Genomic DNA, 15121 nt, shown 5'->3' with positions numbered 1-15121 from the left:
CCAACGAGACAAAACACGCATCTTTCTCGAGTATTAGCTTCACTGTTTTCTGAGGAAGAACCTTATCTGTATATAGGTAATATAAAATTCGCCCCGGGTTGGATTCGACCCCGCGGCCTAGCGCTTACAATATGGGCTGTCTTTCAATACTGATATACTTATCTTTCATGTCTTGTAACAAATGTAACAATTTATTTTGAACAGATTCACATCTAAACCTGTAGTTTTATTTTACAAATATTCAAACAAAGGTAACAATGAATAACTAGAAATGAACGCCTTGTAGTCAGCCAAAACCATGAAAATTTATATGAACGCCCTAAAGTTCAATGTAAGCAAGAACATACCGAGCTCACATAATAAGAACCCTCCGAAGTTCTCGTACGACACACACAAGATTCCAAACTTCTTAATGTCGACTCTAATGTTTATTTATGTAATTATGTCCCATGAATACATAATAAGCAAACATTTATGTTTGTTTCTCGCAAGAGGTTGCGGTGTATTTTTCCGCGTCTTGGGAAAAAGTTTTCCACAAAGACTTCTGTGGTTGTTGAGGTTGGGATGGCGCTTGGGCAGGGTCGAATTTGAAAAGTTGTGTAGGTCCTGATACCAAATAAAATCGCTTTTCGAAAATGAACCTAAGGTTGTCCTATCATGTCCTCTTTTTGTTTCTCGCAAGAGGTTGCGGTGTATTTTTCCGCGTCTTGGGAAAAAGTTTTCCACAAAGACTTCTGTGGTTGTTGAGGTTGGGAAGGCGCTTGGGCAGGGTCGAATTCGAAAAGTTGTGTAGGTCCTGATACCAAATAAAATCGCTTTTTAATAGGTAGATATTTTTAGTGATATAATTTATTATTATGAGGTGGTAAAAAAGGTGTGTAGCTGGAAAACAAATGAACTGATATAAAATAAACAGATTAGCTTGGCTTGGAAGGAAGAACAACTGTCGTGTTAACACTAAGCGCTAGATTTGATTCCCGTCTGAGGCCGCTGAGGCGAACTACCTATTTCATAAACAGATACCTACCTAAGGTTCGTTTTCGGAAAGGGTAACTTTGTCTTGTCATGTCCTCTTTTTCTCTTCGATTTCGGGATCAGATCTCCATTGTTAGAGTTTCTTCTACCAATAAATAAATAAATAAATTTAATACTCGTATAGGTAATACCTACTTCAAACAATAAATTGCAGGATATTTTTTGTCACTAAATTTTCATTATTTTCCAGATCTCTTCTTACTGACATTTTAAATTTATGAAGGAAAGACAGAAAGAAAAAAAAAAAAAAAACAAAATAAAATGAAAATGACTCATTTGATCTCTTATTATCATGTCTTATCATGTCCTCTTTTTCTCTTCGATTTCGGGATCAGATCTCCATTGTTAGAGTTTCTTCTACCAAGAAATAAATAAATAAATTTAATACTCGTATAGGTAATACTTCAAACAATAAATTGCAGGATATTTTTTGTCACTAAATTTTCATTATTTTTCAGATCTCTTCTTACTGACATTTTAAATTTATGAAGGAAAGACAGAAAGAAAAAAAATCCAAAATAAAATGACTCATTTGGTACTCTTAAGTTGGCCCTGATTACATTAAGATTTCCTTTCTTTATTTTTTCTTCCATGTTGTTCTCTTGTTTTTCTCTCTGTGTCTCTTATCTCTCTTGTTGGGCTTTGTTGAATTTTTCTTTATCTGAAGTTTCTTTCTATTTATTCCTTTCTCTTTATCTGTGCTCTCCCTTTTTAGTCCGTCCTTCCTTTATTAATACAATAGTAATAAAAAGGTATAAGGGACGGACTATTGTATTCGCTTCGGTGTCGTCTGTCACTCTGTCTGACCCCATAGATCCATAGAAGGACTTATCCAAACCTAGTCGACCTATATATAAAATTAAAGGTCTTTTTACCAGGAACACGAAAGAGGTGGTGCGAATTTTGTCCAGAAAACCATAAAGCCAAAAAATCAAAGAAACCGGTTTTTGGGGGATTTTTGTTCTTAGATCGTAGCCCTTTCTTGTCTTTATCTCCATCTTTTCTCACTCACATTTACTAGACTCTCTCTCACTCCCTACATTTTTCCTTTCTTTATCCTATAGGAATGTATGATGTAAATAAATATTTGTAAAACCAAAAATAAAGAGTATTAGGTATGTTGAAAAAAAAAGAAAAAAAAATGCAATGTAGGTAATCGAATTGGATGTTTCATTGGATTTTTATTTTTACTAAATTTATTGACCAAAAAAGTGTGTTATGTAAATGGCAAAAGGAAAAAAATCTAATGTTAGATTCACTAACCCTTTGATAACCAAAGTGTACTCAACTTGGAACTATCTCAAACTATGCAAAAAGCACATCACTTTTATGTGGTGCCCGTCACACTGTGGTATCAAAGGCAATGAGATAGTTGATGTCGCCGCGAGAAACCCCACCACCGGTACTACGCCATCCAAACTGTGTACCCCAGAAGATTTCAAACCCTTCGTCGCCTCAATTATGCAATCCACGACGCTCTTCCGATCTTCCTTTTTGATATTGGGAATTCCTACATGCATATTTAGAATGGGTTTGATAAGGAAATAGTAATTAGTAATTAATTACTAGTGGCCATTTTCCGCCACACTTAAAAAAAGAAAACCTTTTTATTGATACCTAGTTAACAATAATAACCTACCTACCTATTTTAGTACAGGGTGACCCAGCGTTACCTGACGATTTTGATTTACCCATAGCTTTGTTATTAACTTGTCGTAGCTTGTTGAAATGAACATCACTAAGTTCACGACAAAATAAGCTTTTGTTACAATCTTATAGGTAGTCGTGGACCCCGCAACATCGAGCTTTCGCTGTGGTGGCATTTCTTAAAAGTAGTGATTTTTTTATTAATGCTCAGAGGAAGTTTCGCACCCATTTTGATTTTCCTCCTTCCACAACCGATCTTAGCTCGTGCGACCTTTTTTTATGGAAATATACGTTAAAAACAGGGTGTATATTTTTTATAAAACAAGGCTTCTGGATGAGTTGACTGGTGCTTTTCATCGAGAAACCTACCTTTTCTCTTCATTTTCGGGACGATAAGATAGCAGTTACAGTTCCCTCTATCAAACCTATAAAAAAGTTCCATTCTATTCTATTCTATTGTTAGCAGTAGATATTTAGTGGATGTAGCCAAAATTCCTATTTCCCACATACAGTTGACAAAATAACGCTTGATGCGGGCTTTTCATCCCTCTTTCTCAAGTGCTAGAGACAGTATGTCGAATTTTGAACCAGATTGAGTGTTTTCAAAATGAGGGCGATTTTTCGGCTAGCGTTGTCTTCCACACTTGATCACCATCACAAACAAAATGCCCAAAAAAGTAAACCCTATTTTGTTATCTTTCAATTAAAATAAATATCACTCTTCCATCTTGAAAATTGAACGTGTAGCATCATTTTAAAAACCGTTAGGTAACGCTGGGTCACCCTGTAGAACGTGTGGAATATTACAATTCCAAGTTTATACACGTATACAGACTATACAGTGATAGGGTTACACGAGCTTGGCTTTAATTTAATATACTGGACATTTCCCAGTCTCTCTAAGGCCCTAGGGGCCTGGGAGGGATTTACAGAATTTACTCAGCACATAAAAAAAGCCTGCTCACACCCCAAGCCCAACTGAAAGCGGCAGTAAAATGTAACTCGATCTCAGCTAAACGTGTATTTATGTAATGCTATAAATGTTTTTCTACATGGGTACTTAAATAATGTATGGGAATATGATACTCCTAACATAGCAGAAAAAAGGAAGAAGAGGAGGAGGAGGAGGAGAAGAAGGAGAAGAGGAGGAAAAGAAGAAGAAGAAGCTCTCTCTCTCTCTCTCTCTCTCTCTCTCTCTCTCTCTCTCTCTCTCTCTCTCTCTCTATGTTAGAGAGGAGTTGAGAGAGAGAGAGAAGGAGCTACCTAAAGGGAGATTGAAAAGAAAGAAATGGGAGATACATGAAAGTATGAGAGGAAAGAGGGAGGAGAAGAAACATCTTGTGGAAAACTTTGAAACGCCAAAACTTTTAAGAAGTTTTCATCTCGACATGTAGAGGGTAGTGCGTCAGATTTGTGTACATTGCCCTCGAAGTAAGTATTTTGAAGTACGCAATATTTCATCAGGAAACACAACATAATAAATGAGCCAAAAGGTGATTGGAAAGTTATGGGACATATTTTATAAATTTTCACAAAATGGAATTTCAGTCGAAAAATTTCAAGCACCAAAACTTTAGGGCCGCTTGTTTTGGAGAACTGTGCTGAAACAGCACTTTCCTTGATTGGATTTTTCGTTTTATTTTGTCCATTATTTTTTTTTTATTTCTACCAATTAATTTTTTCTGTGTCTAAAATAAATTAGGTAATTCACAATTGAAATTGATAACGCAACCTATAGGAGCGAAAATTTGAAGAACTCCAAGATTTGAAGAACTAAAATTTTACTTTTCAACTTTCTTCCCAACTTTTTCAAACTTTGGACACACCCGTTCATGCCAGCAGAAGAATATTAGAAAGTTTGTTATTTCTGAATATCAGACGAGATTTATTACTGAGGGAGAGAGAGAGAAAAGGAAAGAGTGTGGGAGGGAGAGAGAGAGATGAAGGTTTCTCTCCAGTACACTACTTTCATTCTCACTTTCTTCTTCAATATTTACTTTCTTCTTCTTCTTCTTCTTCTTCTTCTTCTTCTTCCTCTTGGTCTTTTTCTTCGTCTTATTCTTCTTCTCTCTCTCTCTCTCTCTCTCTCTCTCTCTCTCTCTCTCTCTCTCTCTCTCTCTCTCTCTCTCTCTCTCTGTTATTTCCTCGTTCTTGGTTTGACCCAATTGAGAAAGAGATTTTAGTTATTATGTAGTGGTTTATTATTAGTTTTCAAAATCCACTTCTCATACGGCAAATATCGTAAAATTTCTCCACTTCTCCTCCTCCTCCTCTCTCTCTCTCTCTCTCTACCTATCTCTTTCTCTCTCTACCTATCTCTTTCTCTCTCTCCTTCTCCCCCCACATCTGTTCATTAAGATAAATTTACTCATTAAAATTTAATGATCTTCTGCCGTGCATAATTCAGTAGTATGATATTATGGATGTAGTTTTTTTTAAAGCAATAATGATTCTATACAGGGTTTTAGGCATTTATTTAGACTCCCATATTAGTTATATTTCGTCGCGAGTTCGATTCCCGCCCGGGGCGGATTTTATCCTAAACAGATTAGGTCCGTTCTCGGAAATTCTGGCTTTCTCCTGTCCCGTTTTCCTTATCCCTTCCTTCTGTCTTTAATCTTTCTATACCTCCCTTTCTTTTTCATTTGCCCTCTTCCATTTTTTTTACCTTACTTCCTCTCTCTCCCTCTCTATTTTATTCCCTTATTTATTTCACTTTACCTCTTATTCCCACCCTCTCTCTTTCATTCATATCTAAATTTACCTCTCTTTCTCTATCCATCTAAAATATCTCCTTCTTTTTCACTTGGCCTCTTCCCTCTCTCTCTCTCTCTCTCTCTCTCTCTCTCTCTCTCTCTCTCTTACTCATGTTAGCAAGTCACGTGCTGACGTCTAATTAATGGTAGGTACTATAAATAATTTATGTGAGTCACACTAGACTAACGAGTCAGACAGAGAGAGTATGAGAAAGTGAAAGGAAAAAGAGATGGAAAATGTGTGTAATAGAGAGCTAGAGAATAATAATTATGTAGGAGAGAAAGAGAAGAAAAAGAGGGAAAGGAGAAAAAGTGTGTGTGAGAGAGAGAAAAAGAAAAGAGAAACATATGCTAGAAAGTGAGAGGAAAAAGAGAGAGAGAAAGAGGAGGGAGTGTGTGAGAAAGAAAGTGATACTCTTAATTGAGATGAATATACACAGAGTTTCATACCAATATATTATCAGAAGGAGGGAAGGGAAGGAGAGAAACAAAAGAGAAAGAGAGGAGAAAGAAACGAGATAATGTAAGGCAGTAATAGAGAGAAAGGTGGAGAGAAGAGGAGTGTGAGGGTGAAAAGGAGTGATGATTAGTGTGAATTTAACCCCTCTCTATGTGTTTGTAGAGAATTGGCAGTCTCGTTACTGAGATTCTTAGAAGAAATTATGTACCTAGGTAGGTAAGTGAATTAATTCATTCTCAAAAGAAAAATCCTCAAAGAAAAGAAAAAAAATAAACAAAGAAGAAGAAGAAGAAGTTATAATACTCTTTAAATAGCGAAACGGAACATAATCGCGTTATTTTTAGAACAGCAAAAGTTCTTTCGAAAACTTAACTTATTTTTGGGACAATAAAAACTGCAGTTGAGATCAAGATTTCCAAAGTGCAATTCAGCGAATAACAACACGAACTTATTGTTCATAAGGATGAGTGGCGCTGAAAAAAGGGTCGTAAAAATTGAAGACTTTTACGGAAGAAGGGCATCTGCTTAGACCCTTTTTAGCGTAAAACGGCTTATCTAATGCGAAATGTTCTATCAGTTCAAAAATAGTAATAATAATAATAATAATTCAGTTTTTATTGTACATAAAATTCAAACATGAATGTATACAACGTCGGTATGTTACACTAATAGGTACTAATAATAAAACTTACGCTAAAAATATATTATGATACTCTCTCTCTCTCTCTCTCTCTCTCTCTCTCTCTCTCTCTCTCTCTCTCTCTCTCTCTATGTTAGAGAGGAGTTGAGAGAGAGAGAGAGTCTTTTTCACTTGCCCTCTTCCATTTCTTTTTTTTACCTTACTTCCTCTCTCCCTCTCTATTTTATTCCTTTATTTATTTCACTTTACCTCTTATTCCCACCCTCTCTCTCTCATTCATATCTAAATTTACCCCTCTTTCTCTATCCCTCTAAAATATCTCCTTCTTTTTCACTTGGCCCCCTCTCTCTCTCTCTCTCTCTCTCTCTCTCTCTCTCTCTCTTACTCATGTTAGCAAGTCACGTGCTGACGTCTAATTAATGGTAGGTACTATAAATAATTTATGTGAGTCACACTAGCCTAACGAGTCAGACAGAGAGAGTGTGAGAAAGTGAAAGGAAAAAGAGATGGAAAATGTGTGTAATAGAGAATAATAATTATGTAGGAGAGAAAGTGAGAGAAGAAAAAGAAGAAAAGGAGAAACAGTGAGAGAGAGAAAGAGAAGAGAAGAAAAGAGAAACATATGCTAGAAAGTGAGAGGAAAAAGAGAGAGGGAAAGAGGAGGGAGTGTGTGAGAAAGAAAGTGATACTCTTAATTGAGATGAATATACACAGAGTTTCATACCAATATATTATCAGAAGGAGGGAAGGGAAGGAGAGAAACAAAAGAGAAAGAGAGGAGAAAGAAACGAGATAATGTAAGGCAGTAATAGAGAGAAAGGTGGAGAGAAGAGGAGTGTGAGAGAGGGAAGGAGTGATGATTAGTGTGAATTTAACCCCTCTCTATGTGAAGATGAAGTTCATTAGAAAATATTACCATGATGGATAGAGAGAGAGAGAGAGAGAAGAGAGAGGGATAATACATTATATCCCTATCTACATACTTTTATGTAAGTACATAATTATGTGTAGTTCAATAGAAAACATGTACTTAGGTAGGTATATTGTACCTATTTACCTACTAGGTATGTATCTATGTGTATTGTAACTTATACTTAGCTACCAACTACATAGAATACTTGCTAAAGTTCGAGCGTTACCTCAAACTTCATACCAATATATTATCAGAAGGAGGGAAGGGAAGGAGAGAAACAAAAGAGAAAGAGAGGAGAAAGAAACGAGATAATGTAAGGCAGGAATAGAGAGAAAGGTGGAGAGAAGAGGAGTGTGAGGGTGAAAAGGAGTGATGATTAGTGTGAATTTAACCCCTCTCTATGTGAAGATGAAGTTCATTAGAAAATATTACCATGATGGAGAGAGAGAGAGAGAGAGAGAGAGGAGGGATAATACATTATATCCCTATCTACATACTTTTATGTAAGTACATAATTATGTGTAGTTCAATAGAAAATATGTACGAGAGGAGGGATAATACATTATATCCCTATCTACATACTTTTATGTAAGTACATAATTATGTGTAGTTCAATAGAAAATATGTACTTATTAGGTAGGTATATTGTACATTGTACCCTATGTATTTACCTACTAGGTATGTATCCATGTGTATTGTAACTTATACTTAGCTACCAACTACATAGAATACTTGCTAAAGTTCGAGCGTTACCTCAAGCAGAAAAGTTTCATATCCATGTGTATTGTAACTTATACTTAGCTACCAACTACATAGAATACTTGCTAAAGTTCGAGCGTTACCTCAAGCAGAAAAGTTTCGAGACTTATGTACGTCAAATTACGACAAGTAGTATACCAAAGTACAAATAACATGTCAGTAAACAATCACGAGTATTTATTATTCAGAGTTGCGGAGCGAACGACAGTTAAAAGGTTTAACAGGGGAAAATTTGGTTGTAGGAATCCAAGTTTAACAAGTTTTAACTTTATTGTCCTTAGAGTTGCGGAGCGAACGACAGTTAAAAGGTTTAACAGGGGAAAATTTGGTTGTAGGAATCCAAGTTTAACAAGTTTTAACTTTATTGAAGCCATCTTTTTTCCCCCCAATGAAAACCTCAGCATGACGTCAATCCAGAAAAAAATTAGGTACCTACCAGTGAAAAAATTTATTGTGAGTTCAATTGCAGCTACTTTCTTCAAGTTCCTATTAACTATTAACATACCTACCAGTTTGGTTCGTAAGTTGCTTTTAAAGATTCAATTCAGTTCAATAACTTTGAGAACAAACTTCTGGTACCCTTCTGAGGCCTGGTAATAGTCTCTCTTCCACCATTTCTACCTTATCTGCTCCCAAGTCCCACTTTCTCATCCTCCCATGGTGCTCCGTGTATTCTTCCTCTTATCACTCTTTTCTGTTCACACTCCCATTCCTCACCCCCTTCTTTCTCATTGTTTCTCCTCCTCCTTCTCTTCTTCTGTACTCTCTTCTTCCTTGATCTCTTCACAATTTCACAACTTATTTTTTTCACTCTACTTGCTACTCGTCTCTTTCCCGCCTTCTTCTTCTTCTCCTCTTCCTCCTCCTCCTTCTTCTTTTCACCTCCCATGCTCTCTCCTCCTTCCTTCTTCCTTGATCCAACACAAATAAGTTGAAAAACATTAGACCTTCTATCAAAGCCTGGAGGACCAGTGACCAAGATAAACGTTACCAAGAGGTTATCTTAACCCGGATGAGAATTGGCCACACCCGCCTAACACACAACCACCTTTTTACCAAAACTGACCCTCCACTCTGCCAGTGTGGCGACCTCGTCACCGTCCGCCATTTATTATCCTGCCGCCTCCACAATCAAGTCCGCTCCTCCCTCCACCCCCCTCCATCTCTGGATGACAACCCCGAAGGCGTCAACTCCCTCTTTACCTACCTCAAACGCCTCAACCTCTACCATATGATTTAGTTAACCGGAAACCGGCGCGAACGACCTTATCACAAGTGTTAAAGCGCCTAATTCGAAAAAAAAAGGAAAAAAAGGTGCTTTTATCCAGTAATAAGTAGGTAAATTTAATAAAATTGAAAATTTATCCACCACCCAGTAGTAAAGTTTATAAACATGAAGGCGGTGGAGGAAAATCCATTTTCCTTAGTTAACCGGAAACCGGCGCGAACGACCTTATCACAAGTGTTAAAGCGCCTAATTCGAAAAAAAAAGGAAAAAAAGGTGCTTTTATGCAGTAATAAGTAGGTAAATTTAATAAAATTGAAAATTTATCCACCACCCAGTAGAAAAGTTTATAAACATGAAGGCGGTGGAGGAAAATCCATTCTCCCATTTATTCATCAAAGAGCTTTGAAATCTCATGTTGAACTTTCAATCTTGCGGTTTATACTGAAGAGTGCAGAAATGTAGAACGATAAAAATGTCGCATTTCCATCACCCAAAATGAGGGTGATGAAAATCACGGCTTCACTTAGATATTAGGTCCATAAATAAAGAAATGGGTTGTAGGTTGCGCGTCTGTCCATTTTCCCATTTGTTCATCAAAGGGCTTTGAAATCTCGTGTTGAACTTTCAATCTTGCGGTTTATACTGAAGAGTGCAGAAATGTAGAACGATAAAACTGTTTCAAAATGTCGCATTTCCATCACACAAAATGAGGGTGATGAAAATCACGGCTTCACTTACAAATTAGGTCCATAAATAAAGAAATGGGAAATTTCAATAAATTATAAAGTTCTCTTCGCCACCCTAGTTAGCTTGTAGGTTGCGCGTCTACCTTGTAAGCGCTAGGCCGTGGGTTCGATTCCCACACGGGACTTTTATTCTAATAAGATAAGGTTCGTTCTCGGAACGGCTGACTTTATCCTACAATGTCTACCTTTTCTCTTCATTTTCGGGACGATAAGATAGCAGTTACAGTTCCCTCTATCAAACCTATAAAAAAGTTCCATTCTATTCTATTGTTAGCAGTAGATAATTAGTGGATGTAGCCAAAATTCCTATTTCCCACATACAGTTGACAAAATAACGCTTGATGCGGGCTTTTTAATGGCATTTCTCCTCCTCCTCCTCCTCCTCCTCCTCCTCCTCCTCTTTCTTCTTCTTCTCTTCTTTCTTCTTCTTACTTTACCCCATTTTGCCGAAGCGTCACGTATTCAATATGAACACAATAATACCGAGAGGTGATGCAAGGTGCAATATGTTTAATATCCACTCTACCCTAAATATACAGGGTGAACACGCAAATCTACCAAAATATACGGAGTGAATAAGCAAAGATTGAAAAGATACAAAGGTCTCATCGTCCCAGAGGTTTGGGGGAGGGAACTGTAACTGCTATGGTCTTATCGTCCCGAAATCGAAGAGAGAAAATACAGGATAGGAGAAAGCCAGCCGTTCCGAGAACGAATCTTATCCATTCAGGATAAAATCCGTCCCGGGCGGAAATTGAACTTACAGCCTAGTGTATAAAAGTCAGATGCGCAACCCGCTACTCCAAAGAGAGGAAAATAGGATAGGAGAAAGTCAGCCGTCCTGCGAGCAAACCTTATGGGATGAAGTTAGCCCCAGGCGGTATCGAACCGGTAAACTATAAAAGTCAATAAAAACGAACCTTACGGTGGGTACAAAGGCCCAATTGAGCCCATAAATTGAGCATGTCTCTTCGTACAATTACCAGTCAGAAACCCATGAATACCTCTTTAGTTATCCATGTTTTCACACACCCAGTAAACCAAATACATTATGTATGGCCGAATACTTTATCTCTAGATGTGGAAAAGGGAAAAGTATAGGTATAACTTTAGGTATGGTCATAGGTTTACCAGCATACACAATGTTTTGTACACCAGCATACATTTTGTATAACTTTGTTTTCATCCAGACTCACCGGAACTTACAAGACTGGAACTTGCGAACTTCGTAGAAAGTGTTTTCAAGAATTCAAAACTTAAAAGTTTTCAATACCTATTTCGGAAATTCAACATTTCAAAGTATCTATATGTACAGCAAAACTTTCAAAAGATTTTCAAAAATCTGCCGTAAACAGATAGCTAAGGTTTGTTCTTGGAACGGTAGGCTTTCTCCTATCGCTGCTTGTCCTTCTCTTTTTTAATTTAGTATGATAAGACCCCCGTAGTTACAGTTGACTCTATCCAACCTTTACATTCTAAAATACAAAAATAAAACAAAATAAAAAGTACCTACTCGGTAGGTACAACAAAATGTTTCCGGATTTTTTGCTCTTCGGGCCGTGCTCTTTACTTTGCAATCACTGAAACACAAACAGACTCAGAAATGTTATCTTTGAAATACTTCGAATATTGTAACAGAAGTTATTTTGGATCTGGATGGCTGTGATACCTATAACCTTTTGTGATATTTCCTACTGTGATACTGTCTGTCTACCTATTTCGTGATTTCTTTCTTTATACTCGTACACATACCTATATCTTTTTTTATATAAATATTTATAGAAAACCTAAATGTAATATTGTAAATTGTGTATAATGTTGTAACAATCACAATAAATAAAATTGAATTGAATTGTAACCCTACGAGTATCTTTAGAACACTTTTAAGTTTCTAATTCTAACTTTACTTATTACTAGTACTGAAAATCACTGTAGTCTTTGCTAAGGTCTTTGGTGACGGTGTTTTACCCACCACCATACGGCGACAAGATATCCGCCTCCTCACATTGACATCACCCAGCCTGAGTGGGATCAGAATAACTCAGTAGCACGCTATTGCCCAGATGGACACTTGTTTGGGTACTATAACTACCCGCAACATTGTTAAACTTCAGTGATCCAGTGTGAACTGTTTTATTCAACAAAGCTCCAGGGGTTAACGTTGATGAAATACCCACCTATGACTATCCCTAAACTAAGTTTTGAGGGTTAGCGCGAATTGCGCAAAATCCGCAAATACTTACGCATAGTACAGTCCGGTTTCGCGCTCGCACTTCTTGTCCAACGCGCAATACAGGGTGGTCTGAGCGCCCTGCAATGGCGATTTGATAAACAGGCCCCCAACTCGCTGATACAGCCAAGCCGTGCCTGGGATGATGCTGTCGAAATGGCGACTCAGTTCGGTGTCGACCACGCCTGGATGGACAGCGTATGTGTTTACGTTTGTGATGTTTGCGCCTGGTGGATGAAACAAAACATTTTTGCAGTAGTGGTTTGTTGGAGTTTGCAAATTTGCATCGCAAAGCAAAATAGTGGGGTTCGAAAAGCGCTTTGTTCGGCCTAAGATTTCTTTTGGCAATCCACATGAATAATGCCTTGAAAAGTTCACTAAAAATATTAAAATCTGTTGGAAAATTCTAGAATATTATTTTTGTTGGCAAAGTCACCGAAATGAATTTTATATAGACTTTCTTTCCAGAAGTTGAACAACCCGCAATCATAGTGCAGTGACATCCTAGAATAACCATCATTACCGCTTTATCAAGTAAAGAGAAAAAGATAAAACGGTACTTTCATTATTTAATAACAGTCATTCATTTGGAACCATCTCAACAGACAGTAATGAGGCTCACATCAGGAAGAGAGCCAAACTTTCAAGAACATACTTAAGGATTTTAAAGACCAAACTTTAGTTATTAAATTGTTGTTCTTTTGCCCGGGTCCAATATTAATTCGAGCAACAGTCATTAAGAGAGCGAAAGTTTTTATGAGAACATTAATCTTTAAACAAGGGAGGAAAAAAACAAGTTTCCTTTTGGCGTCATAAAAAGTTTTGCTCCCGGACATTATGAAGACAGGTTTTGCACGCGTTTTTGTTGATAAATTGAAAAATATTTTCGTTCCTGTAGCATCTCTTGTGGAGACATCTGCAGGTTTAGGTTGTCAGGCAAAGACTACAGCTTTCACTCGGTCTGGTTCAAATCAAAACGAATTTTCCAGCTCTGAATTCCCCTTAATCCAGAAAATGATGATTATGAAGACAGGTTTTGCACGCGTTTTTGTTGATAAATTGAAAAATATTTTCGTTCCTGTAGCATCTCTTGTGGAGACATCTGCAGCTTTAGGTTGTCAGGCAAAGACTACAGCTTTCACTCGGTCTGGTTCAAATCAAAACGAATTTTCCAACTCTGAATTCCCCTTAATCCAGAAAATGATATCTTGCGAAGGTGGAAGAGCTTTACTGAGGTCGAAAGATTTTCTCCAGCGAAAATTGAGGGAAGAATCTCGTTGTTTACTTTTTCTTTAATAATTTCAATTTTTCATCATCTTTTTCTTCTTCGTCTTCTTAGTCTTCTTCTTCTTCGTCTTCTTCTTCTTCGTCGTCGTCTTCTTCTTCTTCTTCTTCTTCTTCTTCTTCTTCTTCTTCTTCTTCTTCGTCTTCTTCTTCTTCTTTTTCTTCCCCTTCTTCGTCTTCTAATATAGACAACGTTGCACAGTATAATCCGTCCAAAGCTGTTGCATTCCATCATAGTAAAATACCGGTAGTACCTACCTACCTACAACTAGCATAAAAAAAATAGCATCTCCAGGACTCCAGGGGAGTTCTATTTTGCGATGAAAGATGAGAATTTGTCCGGAGGCAAATTCTTGGAGATGGAAGCTTTGTAGAGAATTGGCAGTCTCGTTACTGAGATTCTTAGAAGAAATTATGTACCTAGGTAGGTAAGTGAATTAATTCATTCTCAAAAGAAAAATCCTCAAAGAAAAGAAAAAAAATAAACAAAGAAGAAGAAGAAGAAGTTATAATACTCTTTAAATAGCGAAACGGAACATAATCGCGTTATTTTTAGAACAGCAAAAGTTCTTTCGAAAACAACTTAGTTTTGGTTAAAAACTGCAGTTGAGATCAAGATTTCCAAAGTGCAATTCAGCGAATAACAACATGAACTTATTGTTCATACGGATGAGTGGCGCTAAAAAAAGGGTCGTAAAAATTGAAGACTTTTACGGAAGAAGGGCATCTGCTTAGACCCTTTTTGCGTAAAACGGCTTATCTAATGCGAAATGTTCTATCAGTTCAAAAATAGTTAAGTTGATATCTTCATTATTCATCAAGATGCACGTGTTTGGTGAAATCCTATCAATATAGGTAGGTACCTAGAGTTACTTTTCAAATTTTCAATGGAAATCAAAAACTACAAAGTTTCCTTCAGATCCTCTCTCTCGAGAGAATTATCAGCATATTGTCACGTAGAAGTCTCTCAGAGACGTGCTTTGGTGACAAGTCCTTCATATTGCCACTGGTCGAAGAACAAGAGAGGAACAATATTGAAACATTAACCACTTTCGGTCCGGGCGCAGCAGAAATTTATGCTCTAACGTTTTTCGAGAGAAACTTTTGCTTCTATCTTCCCTTCTCTTTCGTAGATTCTTATAATCTTAACCCATCTTTTAGGGCTGTTTGCCCCCTTCACGCAAGCCTCAATGTGGGCGTTTTGTGTACGGAGGCGTCTGTTCCCTTTGTTTCTCATGTCCCCGACAAAGTTTCCTTCAGATCCTCTCTCTCGAGAGAATTATCAGCATATTGTCACGTAGAAGTCTCTCAGAGACGTGCTTCGGTGACAAGTGCTTCATATTGCCACTGGTCGAAGAACAAGAGAGGAACAATATTGAAACATTAACCACTTTCGGTCCGGGCGCAGCAGGAATTTATGTTC

The 15121-nt window shown here is 37.3% G+C and overlaps 1 long non-coding RNA gene across 1 annotated transcript; it reads right to left on the bottom strand.

Annotated features, from left to right (window-relative positions):
• Window positions 1-11731: 11731 nt before the first annotated feature.
• LOC113467197 lies at window positions 11732-12671 on the bottom strand. Its single transcript, XR_003391358.1, has 2 exons — window positions 12428-12671; window positions 11732-11764 (listed from the first exon to the last, which is right to left on the bottom strand). It is a non-coding gene; the product is annotated as an uncharacterized LOC113467197 (long non-coding RNA).
• Between the last annotated feature and the right edge of the window lie 2450 nt (window positions 12672-15121).

The sequence above is a fragment of the Diaphorina citri genome, unplaced genomic scaffold (genome assembly GCF_000475195.1).
Source record: "Diaphorina citri unplaced genomic scaffold, Diaci psyllid genome assembly version 1.1 scaffold428, whole genome shotgun sequence".
In the NCBI taxonomy this organism is placed as follows: Eukaryota; Metazoa; Arthropoda; class Insecta; order Hemiptera; family Psyllidae; genus Diaphorina; species Diaphorina citri.
The sequence above is the reverse complement of the archived record's forward strand: the minus strand, read 5'-3'. Positions and strand labels throughout refer to the sequence as shown.